Source organism: Salmo salar, unplaced genomic scaffold (genome assembly GCF_965601325.2).
Source record: "Salmo salar unplaced genomic scaffold, fSalSal1 ptg000408l, whole genome shotgun sequence".
NCBI lineage: Eukaryota > Metazoa > Chordata > Actinopteri > Salmoniformes > Salmonidae > Salmo > Salmo salar.
This window is the reverse complement of record NW_027675377.1, coordinates 155,509-168,638: the sequence shown is the minus strand read 5'-3', so window position 1 is coordinate 168,638 and position 13,130 is coordinate 155,509. Positions and strand designations below refer to the sequence as shown.

At 45.2% G+C, this 13,130-nt stretch overlaps 1 long non-coding RNA gene across 1 annotated transcript; it reads right to left on the bottom strand.

Annotated features, from left to right (window-relative positions):
* Positions 1-10,854: 10,854 nt before the first annotated feature.
* LOC145875970 (uncharacterized) lies at positions 10,855-12,812 on the bottom strand. Its single transcript, XR_014391380.1, has 3 exons — positions 11,315-12,812; positions 11,120-11,155; positions 10,855-11,011 (listed from the first exon to the last, which is right to left on the bottom strand). It is a non-coding gene; the product is annotated as an uncharacterized LOC145875970 (long non-coding RNA).
* Positions 12,813-13,130: the final 318 nt, after the last annotated feature.

Here is a 13,130-nt window from a genome sequence, read left to right as displayed (position 1 = left end):
TGAAATCTGACACCGTGGTTTGATTAACAAGAAGTTAATCTTTAAACCGATGTATAACACTTGAATGTTTTATGAATTCTTATAATGAGTATTTCTGTTTTTGAATTTGGTGCTCTGCAATTTCACTGGATGTTGGCCATGTGGGACGGTAGCGTCCCACACCCCCTAGAGAGGTTAAGCATATCCCAGTTTAGGTCACCTAACAGAACAAACTCTGAAGATAGATGGGAGCCAATCAATTCACATATGGTGTCCAGGGCAGCTGGGAGCTGAGGGGGGTCTGTAACAGGCGGCAACAGTGAGAGACTTATTTCTGGAGAGATTCATTTTTTTAATTAGAAGCTCGAACTGTTTGGGCATAGACCTGGAAAGTATGATAGAACATTGCAGGCCATCTCTGCAGTAGATTGCAACTCCTCTCATTTTGATGGAAAATGTTGTAGTTGGGGATGGAAATTTCAGAATTTTTGGTGACCTTCCAAAGCCAGGATTCAGACACGGCAAGGACATCAAGGTTGGCGGAGTGTGCTAAAGCAGTGAGTAAAACAAACTTAGGGAGGAGGCTTCTGATGTTAACATGCATGAAACCAAGGCTTTTACGGTTACAGAAGTCAACAAATGAGAGCGCCTGGGGACACACAGGGCCTGGGATAACGTCTACATCACCAGAGGAGTAGGATGAGGGTACGGCAAAAGGCTTTCAGAACTGGTCGGCTCCCTCTAGTCAGGTTATAGTGATGACTGGCTCCCTCCCTCTAGTCAGGTTATAGTGATGACTGGCTCCCTCCCTCTAGTCAGATTATAGTGATGACTGGCTCCCTCTAGTCAGGTTATAGTGATGACTGGCTCCCTCCCTCTAGTCAGGTTATAGTGATGACTGGCTCCCTCCCTCTAGTCAGGTTATAGTGATGACTGGCTCCCTCCCTCTAGTCAGGTTATAGTGATGACTGGCTCCCTCCCTCCAGTCAGGTTATAGTGATGACTGGCTCCCTCCCTCTAGTCAGGTTATAGTGATGACTGGCTCCCTCCCTCTAGTCAGGTTATATTGATGACTGGCTCCCTCCCTCTAGTCAGGTTATAGTGATGACTGGCTCCCTCCCTCTAGTCAGATTATAGTGATGACTGGCTCCCTCTAGTCAGGTTATAGTGATGACTGGCTCCCTCTAGTCAGGTTATAGTGATGACTGGCTCCCTCCCTCTAGTCAGGTTATAGTGATGACTGGCTCCCTCTAGTCAGGTTATAGTGACGACTGGCTCCCTCCCTCTAGTCAGGTTATAGTGATGACTGGCTCCCTCCAGTCAGGTTATAGTGATGACTGGCTCCCTCTAGTCAGGTTATAGTGATGACTGGCTCCCTCCAGTCAGGTTATAGTGATGACCGGCTCCCTCCCTCTAGTCAGGTTATAGTGATGACTGGCTCCCTCTAGTCAGGTTATAGTGATGACTGGCTCCCTCCCTCTAGTCAGGTTATAGTGATGACTGGCTCCCTCTAGTCAGGTTATAGTGATGACTGGCTTCCTCTAGTCAGGTTATAGTGATGACTGGCTCCCTCCCTCTAGTCAGGTTATAGTGATGACTGGCTCCCTCCCTCTAGTCAGGTTATAGTGGTGACTGGCTCCCTCCCTCTAGTCAGGTTATAGTGATGACTGGCTCCCTCCCTCTAGTCAGGTTATAGTGATGACTGGCTCCCTCCCTCTAGTCAGGTTATAGTGATGACTGGCTCCCTCTAGTCAGGTTATAGTGATGACTGGCTCCCTCCCTCTAGTCAGGTTATAGTGATGACTGGCTCCCTCTAGTCAGGTTATAGTGATGACTGGCTCCCTCCCTCTAGTCAGGTTATAGTGATGACTGGCTCCCTCCCTCTAGTCAGGTTATAGTGATGACTGGCTCCCTCTAGTCAGGTTATAGTGATGACTGGCTCCCTCCCTCTAGTCAGGTTATAGTGATGACTGGCTCCCTCCCTCTAGTCAGGTTATAGTGATGACTGGCTCCCTCCCTCTAGTCAGGTTATAGTGATGACTGGCTCCCTCTAGTCAGGTTATAGTGATGACTGGCTCCCTCCCTCTAGTCAGGTTATAGTGATGACTGGCTCCCTCTAGTCAGGTTATAGTGATGACTGGCTCCCTCCCTCTAGTCAGGTTATATTGATGACTGGCTCCCTCTAGTCAGGTTATAGTGATGACTGGCTCCCTCCCTCTAGTCAGGTTATAGTGATGACTGGCTCCCTCCCTCTAGTCAGGTTATAGTGATGACTGGCTCCCTCTAGTCAGGTTATAGTGGTGACTGGCTCCCTCTAGTCAGGTTATAGTGATGACTGGCTCCCTCCCTCTAGTCAGGTTATAGTGATGACTGGCTCCCTCCCTCTAGTCAGGTTATAGTGATGACTGGCTCCCTCCCTCTAGTCAGGTTATAGTGATGACTGGCTCCCTCCCTCTAGTCAGGTTATAGTGATGACTGGCTCCCTCCCTCTAGTCAGGTTATAGTGATGACTGGCTCCCTCCCTCTAGTCAGGTTATAGTGATGACTGGCTCCCTCCCTCTAGTCAGGTTATAGTGATGACTGGCTCCCTCCCTCTAGTCAGGTTATAGTGATGACTGGCTCCCTCCCTCTAGTCAGGTTATAGTGATGACTGGCTCCCTCCCTCTAGTCAGGTTATAGTGATGACTGGCTCCCTCCCTCTAGTCAGGTTATAGTGATGACTGGCTCCCTCCCTCTAGTCAGGTTATAGTGATGACTGGCTCCCTCCCTCTAGTCAGGTTATAGTGATGACTGGCTCCCTCCCTCTAGTCAGGTTATAGTGATGACTGGCTCCCTCCCTCTAGTCAGGTTATAGTGATGACTGGCTCCCTCCCTCTAGTCAGGTTATAGTGATGACTGGCTCCCTCCCTCTAGTCAGGTTATAGTGATGACTGGCTCCCTCCCTCTAGTCAGGTTATAGTGATGACTGGCTCCCTCCAGTCAGGTTATAGTGATGACTGGCTCCCTCTAGTCAGGTTATAGTGGTGACTGGCTCCCTCCCTCTAGTCAGGTTATAGTGATGACTGGCCCCCTCCCTCTAGTCAGGTTATAGTGATGACTGGCTCCCTCCCTCTAGTCAGGTTATAGTGATGACTGGCTCCCTCTAGTCAGGTTATAGTGATGACTGGCTCCCTCCCTCTAGTCAGGTTATAGTGATGACTGGCTCCCTCCCTCTAGTCAGGTTATAGTGATGACTGGCTCCCTCCCTCTAGTCAGGTTATAGTGATGACTGGCTCCCTCCCTCTAGTCAGGTTATAGTGATGACTGGCTCCCTCCCTCTAGTCAGGTTATATTGATGACTGGCTCCCTCCCTCTAGTCAGGTTATAGTGATGACTGGCTCCCTCCAGTCAGGTTATAGTGATGACTGGCTCCCTCTAGTCAGGTTATAGTGATGACTGGCTCCCTCCCTCTAGTCAGGTTATAGTGATGACTGGCTCCCTCTAGTCAGGTTATAGTGATGACTGGCTCCCTCCCTCTAGTCAGGTTATAGTGATGACTGGCTCCCTCCCTCTAGTCAGGTTATAGTGATGACTGGCTCCCTCCCTCTAGTCAGGTTATAGTGATGACTGGCTCCCTCCCTCTAGTCAGGTTATAGTGATGACTGGCTCCCTCCCTCTAGTCAGGTTATAGTGATGACTGGCTCCCTCTAGTCAGGTTATAGTGATGACTGGCTCCCTCCCTCTAGTCAGGTTATAGTGATGACTGGCTCCCTCTAGTCAGGTTATAGTGATGACTGGCTCCCTCCCTCTAGTCAGGTTATAGTGATGACTGGCTCCCTCTAGTCAGGTTATAGTGATGACTGGCTCCCTCCCTCTAGTCAGGTTATAGTGATGACTGGCTCCCTCTAGTCAGGTTATAGTGATGACTGGCTCCCTCCCTCTAGTCAGGTTATAGTGATGACTGGCTCCCTCCCTCTAGTCAGGTTATAGTGATGACTGGCTCCCTCCCTCTAGTCAGGTTATAGTGATGACTGGCTCCCTCCCTCTAGTCAGGTTATAGTGATGACTGGCTCCCTCCCTCTAGTCAGGTTATAGTGATGACTGGCTCCCTCCCTCTAGTCAGGTTATAGTGATGACTGGCTCCCTCCCTCTAGTCAGGTTATAGTGATGACTGGCTCCCTCCCTCTAGTCAGGTTATAGTGATGACTGGCTCCCTCCCTCTAGTCAGGTTATAGTGATGACTGGCTCCCTCTAGTCAGGTTATAGTGATGACTGGCTCCCTCCCTCTAGTCAGGTTATAGTGATGACTGGCTCCCTCCCTCTAGTCAGGTTATAGTGATGACTGGCTCCCTCCCTCTAGTCAGGTTATAGTGATGACTGGCTTCCTCTAGTCAGGTTATAGTGATGACTGGCTCCCTCTAGTCAGGTTATAGTGATGACTGGCTCCCTCTAGTCAGGTTATAGTGATGACTGGCTCCCTCCCTCTAGTCAGGTTATAGTGATGACTGGCTCCCTCCCTCTAGTCAGGTTATAGTGATGACTGGCTCCCTCTAGTCAGGTTATAGTGATGACTGGCTCCCTCCCTCTAGTCAGGTTATAGTGATGACTGGCTCCCTCCCTCTAGTCAGGTTATAGTGATGACTGGCTCCCTCCCTCTAGTCAGGTTATAGTGATGACTGGCTCCCTCCCTCTAGTCAGGTTATAGTGATGACTGGCTCCCTCCCTCTAGTCAGGTTATAGTGATGACTGGTTCCCTCCCTCTAGTCAGGTTATAGTGATGACTGGCTCCCTCCCTCTAGTCAGGTTATAGTGATGACTGGCTCCCTCCCTCTAGTCAGGTTATAGTGATGACTGGCTCCCTCCCTCTAGTCAGGTTATAGTGATGACTGGCTCCCTCCCTCTAGTCAGGTTATAGTGATGACTGGCTCCCTCCCTCTAGTCAGGTTATAGTGATGACTGGCTCCCTCCCTCTAGTCAGGTTATAGTGATGACTGGCTCCCTCTAGTCAGGTTATATTGATGACTGGCTCCCTCCCTCTAGTCAGGTTATAGTGATGACTGGCTCCCTCTAGTCAGGTTATAGTGATGACTGGCTCCCTCTAGTCAGGTTATAGTGATGACTGGCTCCCTCCCTCTAGTCAGGTTATAGTGATGACTGGCTCCCTCCCTCTAGTCAGGTTATAGTGATGACTGGCTCCCTCCCTCTAGTCAGGTTATAGTGACGACTGGCTCCCTCCCTCTAGTCAGGTTATAGTGATGACTGGCTCCCTCCCTCTAGTCAGGTTATAGTGATGACTGGCTCCCTCCCTCTAGTCAGGTTATAGTGATGACTGGCTCCCTCCCTCTAGTCAGGTTATAGTGATGACTGGCTCCCTCCCTCTAGTCAGGTTATAGTGATGACTGGCTCCCTCCCTCTAGTCAGGTTATATTGATGACTGGCTCCCTCCCTCTAGTCAGGTTATAGTGATGACTGGCTCCCTCCCTCTAGTCAGGTTATAGTGATGACTGGCTCCCTCTAGTCAGGTTATAGTGATGACTGGCTCCCTCTAGTCAGGTTATGTTGACGACTGGCTCCCTCCCTCTAGTCAGGTTATAGTGATGACTGGCTCCCTCCCTCTAGTCCGGTTATAGTGATGACTGGCTCCCTCTAGTCAGGTTATAGTGATGACTGGCTCCCTCCCTCTAGTCAGGTTATAGTGATGACTGGCTCCCTCCCTCTAGTCAGGTTATAGTGATGACTGGCTCCCTCTAGTCAGGTTATAGTGATGACTGGCTCGCTCCCTCTAGTCAGGTTATAGTGATGACTGGCTCCCTCCCTCTAGTCAGGTTATAGTGATGACTGGCTCCCTCCCTCTAGTCAGGTTATAGTGATGACTGGCTCCCTCTGGTCAGGTTATAGTGATGACTGGCTCCCTCCCTCTAGTCAGGTTATAGTGATGACTGGCTCCCTCCCTCTGGTCAGGTTATAGTGATGACTGGCTCCCTCCCTCTAGTCAGGTTATAGTGATGACTGGCTCCCTCCCTCTAGTCAGGTTATAGTGATGACTGGCTCCCTCTAGTCAGGTTATAGTGATGACTGGCTCCCTCCCTCTAGTCAGGTTATAGTGATGACTGGCTCCCTCTAGTCAGGTTATAGTGATGACTGACTCCCTCCCTCTAGTCAGGTTATAGTGATGACTGGCTCCCTCTAGTCAGGTTATAGTGATGACTGGCTCCCTCCCTCTAGTCAGGTTATAGTGATGACTGGCTCCCTCTAGTCAGGTTATAGTGATGACTGGCTCCCTCCCTCTAGTCAGGTTATAGTGATGACTGGCTCCCTCCCTCTAGTCAGGTTATAGTGATGACTGGCTCCCTCCCTCTAGTCAGGTTATAGTGATGACTGGCTCCCTCCCTCTAGTCAGGTTATAGTGATGACTGGCTCCCTCCCTCTAGTCAGGTTATAGTGATGACTGGCTCCCTCCCTCTAGTCAGGTTATAGTGATGACTGGCTCCCTCCAGTCATTTGTGTTTAAATTATTTAATCAAACAGCGTGCTTAAAGCATCAGACAAGTTCAGTACATACAGTTGATTTTATAAAAACACATGGGGCGATTTGTAGAAAGAACAGATGACTCTTGGATGACCAAGATGTATTTTAGTTGGGGACAGCACTAGAACATGATTTTGGGGCTCCCGAGTGGCGCAGCGGACACTGCATCTCAGTGCTTGAGGCTTCACTACAGACACCCTGGTTCAAATCCAGGCTGTATCACTACCGGCCGTGATTTGGAGTCCCATAGGGCGGCGCACAATTGGCCCAGCGGTGTCCGGGGTAGGCAGTCATTGTAAATAAGAATTTGTTCTTAACTGACTTGCCTAGTTAAATAAAGGTTACATTTAAATACATTTAAAAAATAGAGTTTCATGACAATCCATTTTTTACAAATCCGGCAAGGCACCAATTTTGAGAAGGGTTTAAAACAAAGGTTTCAAACCAATTCATGAATGTAATTGAATCTAGGTATGTCTTGCCTTTAATGTGATGGCATGAAAAACAATTGGCTGAATATTATACAATGACTTAACAGCTCTAATAATTTGCCTCCACAGGAAATCTACACTGGCAGTTATAGAATATACTATATATCCTAGAAACCTGGTTAAACTATCATTATGACATCATGGATGAATTCTAGAATATACTATATATCCTAGAAACCTGGTTAAACTATCATTATGACATCATGGATGAATTCTAGAATATACTATATAGCCTAGAAACCTGGTTAAACTATCATTATGACATCATGGATGAATTCTAGAATATACTATATAGCCTAGAAACCTGGTTAAACTATCATTTTGACATCATGGATGAATTCTAGAATATACTATATAGCCTAGAAACCTGGTTAAACTATCATTATGACATCATGGATGAATTCTAGAATATACTATATAGCCTAGAAACCTGGTTAAACTATCATTATGACATCCTGGATGAATTCTAGAATATACTATATAGCCTAGAAACCTGGTTAAACTATCATTATGACATCCTGGATGAATAAATTTGAGTGGTTACACTCCTCCTTCCCCCATCCCTCAGCTGTTTACCAAACCAAGCCTCTGGGCAGCCATTTTGTTACTGTTGAAAAAACTCACACAACCCAGCAATCTGCAGTTCATACAATAACAAAGCTGTCATTCCACCAGTTTTGGTTATAAGATGATTAGGGGGTTGGAGAAATGTAACTACTTTCAAATTCATAGACAGACCTATGGATGCAAGGACTGACCATCCATGATATCAACATTATAGTTTAAACTATGTTGAGGCTATACAGTGTTGATTTACATTGTTTCTAGACATTGGAGTAAAAAAAGCTTATTTGGGGATCTGATTGGGTAAACTGGTGAACTAAGCTCATGAGGCATGTGTTATATTCTTCAACAATCAATGGCTATAAATTAATAATTTAAAAGTCACAATATGGATGTAGCTATTGCATATTTCCGCTTTAACACCACACATCAGTTCAACAACTGCAGAGTTTGTGCCTCTGTTTTTAAGACAGTACTTACTAGTGTTAATCAGGGAACGGTTTCTCAAAACCATCTTATGGCTAAGTTCACCGTTAGAACCATTGGACGCCTTAAGATGCGTTTGGGAAACCGGGCCCAGATGTCCAGTTTCCTCCTTTATCGATGTAACAGTCATCTCCTCCTCATCTTTCACTCCATAAACTGCATCCTCCTCTTCTTTTACTGTAACATCCTCCTCCTCTTTCACTCTGAACGCGTCTTTTTCTTCTTTCACAGTAACGGCCTCACCCTCTACTTCTTGTTTTACTGTGATATTCTCTTCTTTAGCAGGAGAGTAGATCAGTGACCGCATGGTTGGGAATGTTAGCTAGCTAGGCTAATGCTAACTTAACCAGCCCGCTAGCTGAATAATAACAACAACACCGTAAATATGAAATTAAATCGGATAACTAACTAGACGACAGAAGAGGGTTTAAAACACAGTGGCTAATATACACTAACGCGTCTAAAGAGCTTTATTGTTCGGCTATTTTGTCTAGCAAGCTACCGTGGTGTCCGACTAACTGTTGCTGCTGTTGAAAGAAGAGTTCCGTCCACTACATTATACGTCACACCAACAGCATCGCGTTAAATTCCCAGACCGCCATCTGCTGACTGGAGTGGGTAACGCAGTTGAGTAAAATGTATATTTTGTCAGACAAAAAGTTAAAGGGTAGGAATAAGGGACATCGCTGGTCATAAAATATTCATTACTTTCTTCAGCAATACTAGGAGAGAGGGGTACCCCTACACAGAACTGAACTGGATCAAAGATGGCGGACAGAAATACTAGGAGAGAGGGATACCCCTACACAGAACTGAACTGGATCAAAGATGGAGGACAGAAATACTAGGAGAGAGGGGTACCCCAACACAGAACTGAACTGGATCAAAGATGGAGGACAGAAATACTAGGAGAGAGGCGTAACCCTACACAGAACTGAACTGGATCAAAGATGGCGGACAGAAATACTAGGAGAGAGGGATACCCCTACACAGAACTGAACTGGATCAAAGATGGAGGACAGAAATACTAGGAGAGAGGCGTAACCCTACACAGAACTGAACTGGATCAAAGATGGCGGACAGAAACACTAGGAGAGAGGGGTACCCCTACACAGAACTGAACTGGATCAAAGATGGAGGACAGAAATACTAGGAGAGAGGGGTACCCCTACACAGAACTGAACTGGATCAAAGATGGAGGACAGAAATACTAGGAGAGAGGGATACCCCTACACAGAACTGAACTGGATCAAAGATGGCGGACAGAAATACTAGGAGAGAGGGGAACCCCTACACAGAACTGAACTGGATCAAAGATGGCGGACAGAAATACTAGGATGGAAGCAAATGTAAGGGATTATAACGTCATAACGAATCATGCAGAAACATGTACAGTTGACAGAAATGTTAGTTAATGTAGAGACAAACGATTATGCTTTTTCTTATCATAAAGTTTATTTACGAAAATCGCGATTTAGCCAGCTAGCTGAATAGCTAACATTAGCCAGCTAACGGACTAGCTAACATTAAACAGCTAGCTGACTAGCTAACATTAACCAGCTAGCTGACTAGCTAACATTAACCAGCTAGCTGACTAGCTAACATTAGCCAGCTAGCTGACTAGCTAACATTAACCAGCTAGCTGACTAGCTAACAATAACCAGCTAGCTGACTAGCTAACATTAACCAACTAGCTGACTAGCTAACATTAGCCAGCTAGCTGACTAGCATTATGGGTGTTGTGACATGAGTATGTAATTGTCATTCTGGTTGTTTTAGGGACTCCTGAAACAACCAGCAAACCAGGCTGTCGTTTTGTGAAACAGTGAATGTATAGAATCTAGCCAGCTGAAGAATTTACTGAAAATTGAATGTACAATTGTGTTAGCTTGCCTTGCTGATATTTGCCATGCAGATAGATGAAATAACGTAGCTAGCTATGTTCTTGCTTATTGTGCAGTGGATGATTAAAATACCTGTATGCCTATGGATGTGTAGCTAGCTATCTAGCCGATCTGTGTATGGACCCAAACGTTTGGTATACATATTAGTTCAGAACCTATGAACCTCAGCTATCATAGCCAGTTGTATCAACTTCAAAACAGCCTGAATGACATTAATGAAGCCTATGGATTGAGTAGAATATAATATCATGTTGTGCCAAGGATGCAAGTCGTATATACTTGTAGTTATTACCATGCATGAGATCCCCACATTGTAGCCTGTACATTTAATATATTCACTGATCATGTACTCTACCTTGGCAAATAAAGGTGCAGTTTAGGTATGAATGTCTTTGAGATTATTTTTCAGTCATATCCAATACCAGGAGTATCAAATTCCAGTCTTTGAATGACGCTGTGTCTGCATGCATGTATTACAATTATACACTTCAACAGTGTTTACCAATCTTGGTCCTGGGACATCAATGGTTACACATTGTAACTAATAGACTAGAAACAGGATTTAACTAGTTAATTCATATATACAGAAATATAATGTTAAAAAACAGAACACTACACTTCCTATGCATCATGTAAATACTCTAACACTGGTTCATCTCAACATCTAATGCCCTTCATCTGCATTGATCTGATAAACACAGGATAGGTGGAGTATTTCATCAAATTAGACTACATTTTCAACCAGTAGAGAATGTGAAACGCTTTATTGAAAAGCTCATTATCCAAGGGTTATAAATACAAGTTTAATCTGTACTTCAATGCACATCTGTTGTGCATTATAAAAACAGAGGAAGAAAGAGGAGGTGGTGAGAGAGGTGTAAAAGACAGAAAGGGAAAGAGGTAAGCACATAGGAGCAGGGAAGGCAGCACATGATTAATGAATCACAGTGCTACATAAATATTCTCTCAGTTCATCACAATTACATAATAGTGTCTCTCGTCGGCCCAAAGGTTCTTAAAAGCAGGTGAGGTGGTGATGATGGGACTGGGGGTTGGCATCCTCTCACATCAAAACATATCTGCAGACGAGAGACAGATGGAGAGAGAGAGCATGTTTAAACCTTGTGTTTTTATATTTTATTCTAACATTGTTAGTCATCAATCAGGAGGTGAAATAAAAAACTGACCTTGGATCATTAACTCTGGGACTACTGCATCTCCATCTGTATTTCAATGTAAAGCATCTCTTTAATAATACTTCCTGTATAATATAAACTGACCTGGGATCATTAACTCTGGGACTACTGCATCTCTATCTGTATTTCAATGTAAAGCATCTCTTTAATAATACTTCCTGTTGACCTGACCAAGTGACCTCTCACCTCTGTTCATGCTGTGCCCTCTATGTAGCCAGTTCAGATGCAGGAGGGGTTCACCGACACAGCTGATATAACCTAGATGATTTAGGGAGAAGAGGAGAGAGGGATGAAGTGAAGGAGAGAGACTGTTATTGAGAAAATAAGGTAGTTAAAGCGACAGTGTTCACAGGAATCTGTGTGTGGCCTCACCTGGTGTCCACACCACACTAAGTGGCTGCAGAGTACTTTATGCTGAAAAACATGAACGGACACACGAGGACAAACAATACAGCGTAGTTATAGAAATAATGAAGTGTCTTACTATTCTCCATGGTTGGCCCTCTTGCCTATTCTTTGAAGGTGGAAGGAGCCACAGTTATACACCTGAGCCTGTTTACTGCACAACACAATCCATCAGATTGATACATGAGTGTGTAGGTGTGGGTTATAGGGTGTCTAATTGTTCTACATTTTTTCAATATGGGTGATTTAAAATAGTCTGTTTTGTTTTTGCACAGACATCACACCCTTACCTAAACAGCACCCTCACCTGAGAAGTAGAAATCAAAGGGAGAGAAACTGTGAATTGAATAACTGCAGTTGACATAGCTCAGTAAATGGAAGAATACTCTTATTGCAATGTGAATGGCTCTTAAAAGAGCTTTTGGTTGTGCATAGTGTAGTCTATGGTGTTGCCAGGGAACAGCACCCTCTTTGAAGAAGTAGGAGGTGAAGATCTCCTGCACACGGATTGGCTCTCTTGCTGCGTTGTTGGACCCCATCCTTGAAACTTCCTGCAGAGCAGCAGACTCCTCCTCTGGCACACGGCGGCGAGCTGCAGATCCCCTCCTGGTCCTCGTGTCCATCCTCATGAAGTTACGCAGGACACAGGTAGCCTTCACACACCTGAATTCCTCCAGGAGGCAGTCCTAGATGACCCTGGTCACCCAACCTTGCAGTGCCCTACACGGTAACTGTAGGCAATCGTTCTGAAGGAATCTCCAGTTACAAGGTATCTGTAGGAATATGGAAGACAATGTAATTACTAGACTGTTACATCACCAGGTCATTGTGGATTACTAAAGTATAATATCCCTGATAACAAATCATGATAACATTGGATTGATAGATGCATGGGCACACATATGTACATGTGTAGCATGTGACAATAACAGAATCATATCAAGGATGGCATCACAAATGAATACATAAATACCACTTGAAGCTTGATGATGAGTTTGAATCATTTGAATCAGCTGTGCAGTGTGAAGGCAAAAACAACAATGTTCCCCTCTTTGAGTCCCCAGGACTGAGAACCACTGCTCTTCATTGGGACCTCTTCATATGTAGACTGGCTTTCATAGAGCTCTTTATCTGAGGACAGAAATCCTCACAAGAAACAGACTTCATTATAGTCAAATTACACCACACTGAATATTATGTTACTATTATCTCCGTCCTCACTTCTAGGGACAGGAACTACACAAAAGTACCTGCCCTATCCAGAATAGCCTCCTCTCTCACTGACAGTTGGGGCTGCTATCCTTTCACCCTCCTCCATGGCTGTTCTACATTTGGAGTTTTTTTTTTTTACAGTGATAAATAGATAGCTGGTCTGATGTGAAGGAGGAGGTTGATCATCAGGAGTCAGATGTGAAGGAGGAGGTTGATCATCAGGAGTCAGATGTGAAGGAGGAGGTTGATCATCAGGAGTCAGATGTGAAGGAGGAGGTTGATCATAAGGAGTCTGATGTGAAGGAGGAGGTTGATCATCAGGAGTCAGATGTGAAGGAGGAGGTTGATCATCAGGAGTCAGATGTGAAGGAGGAGGTTGATCATC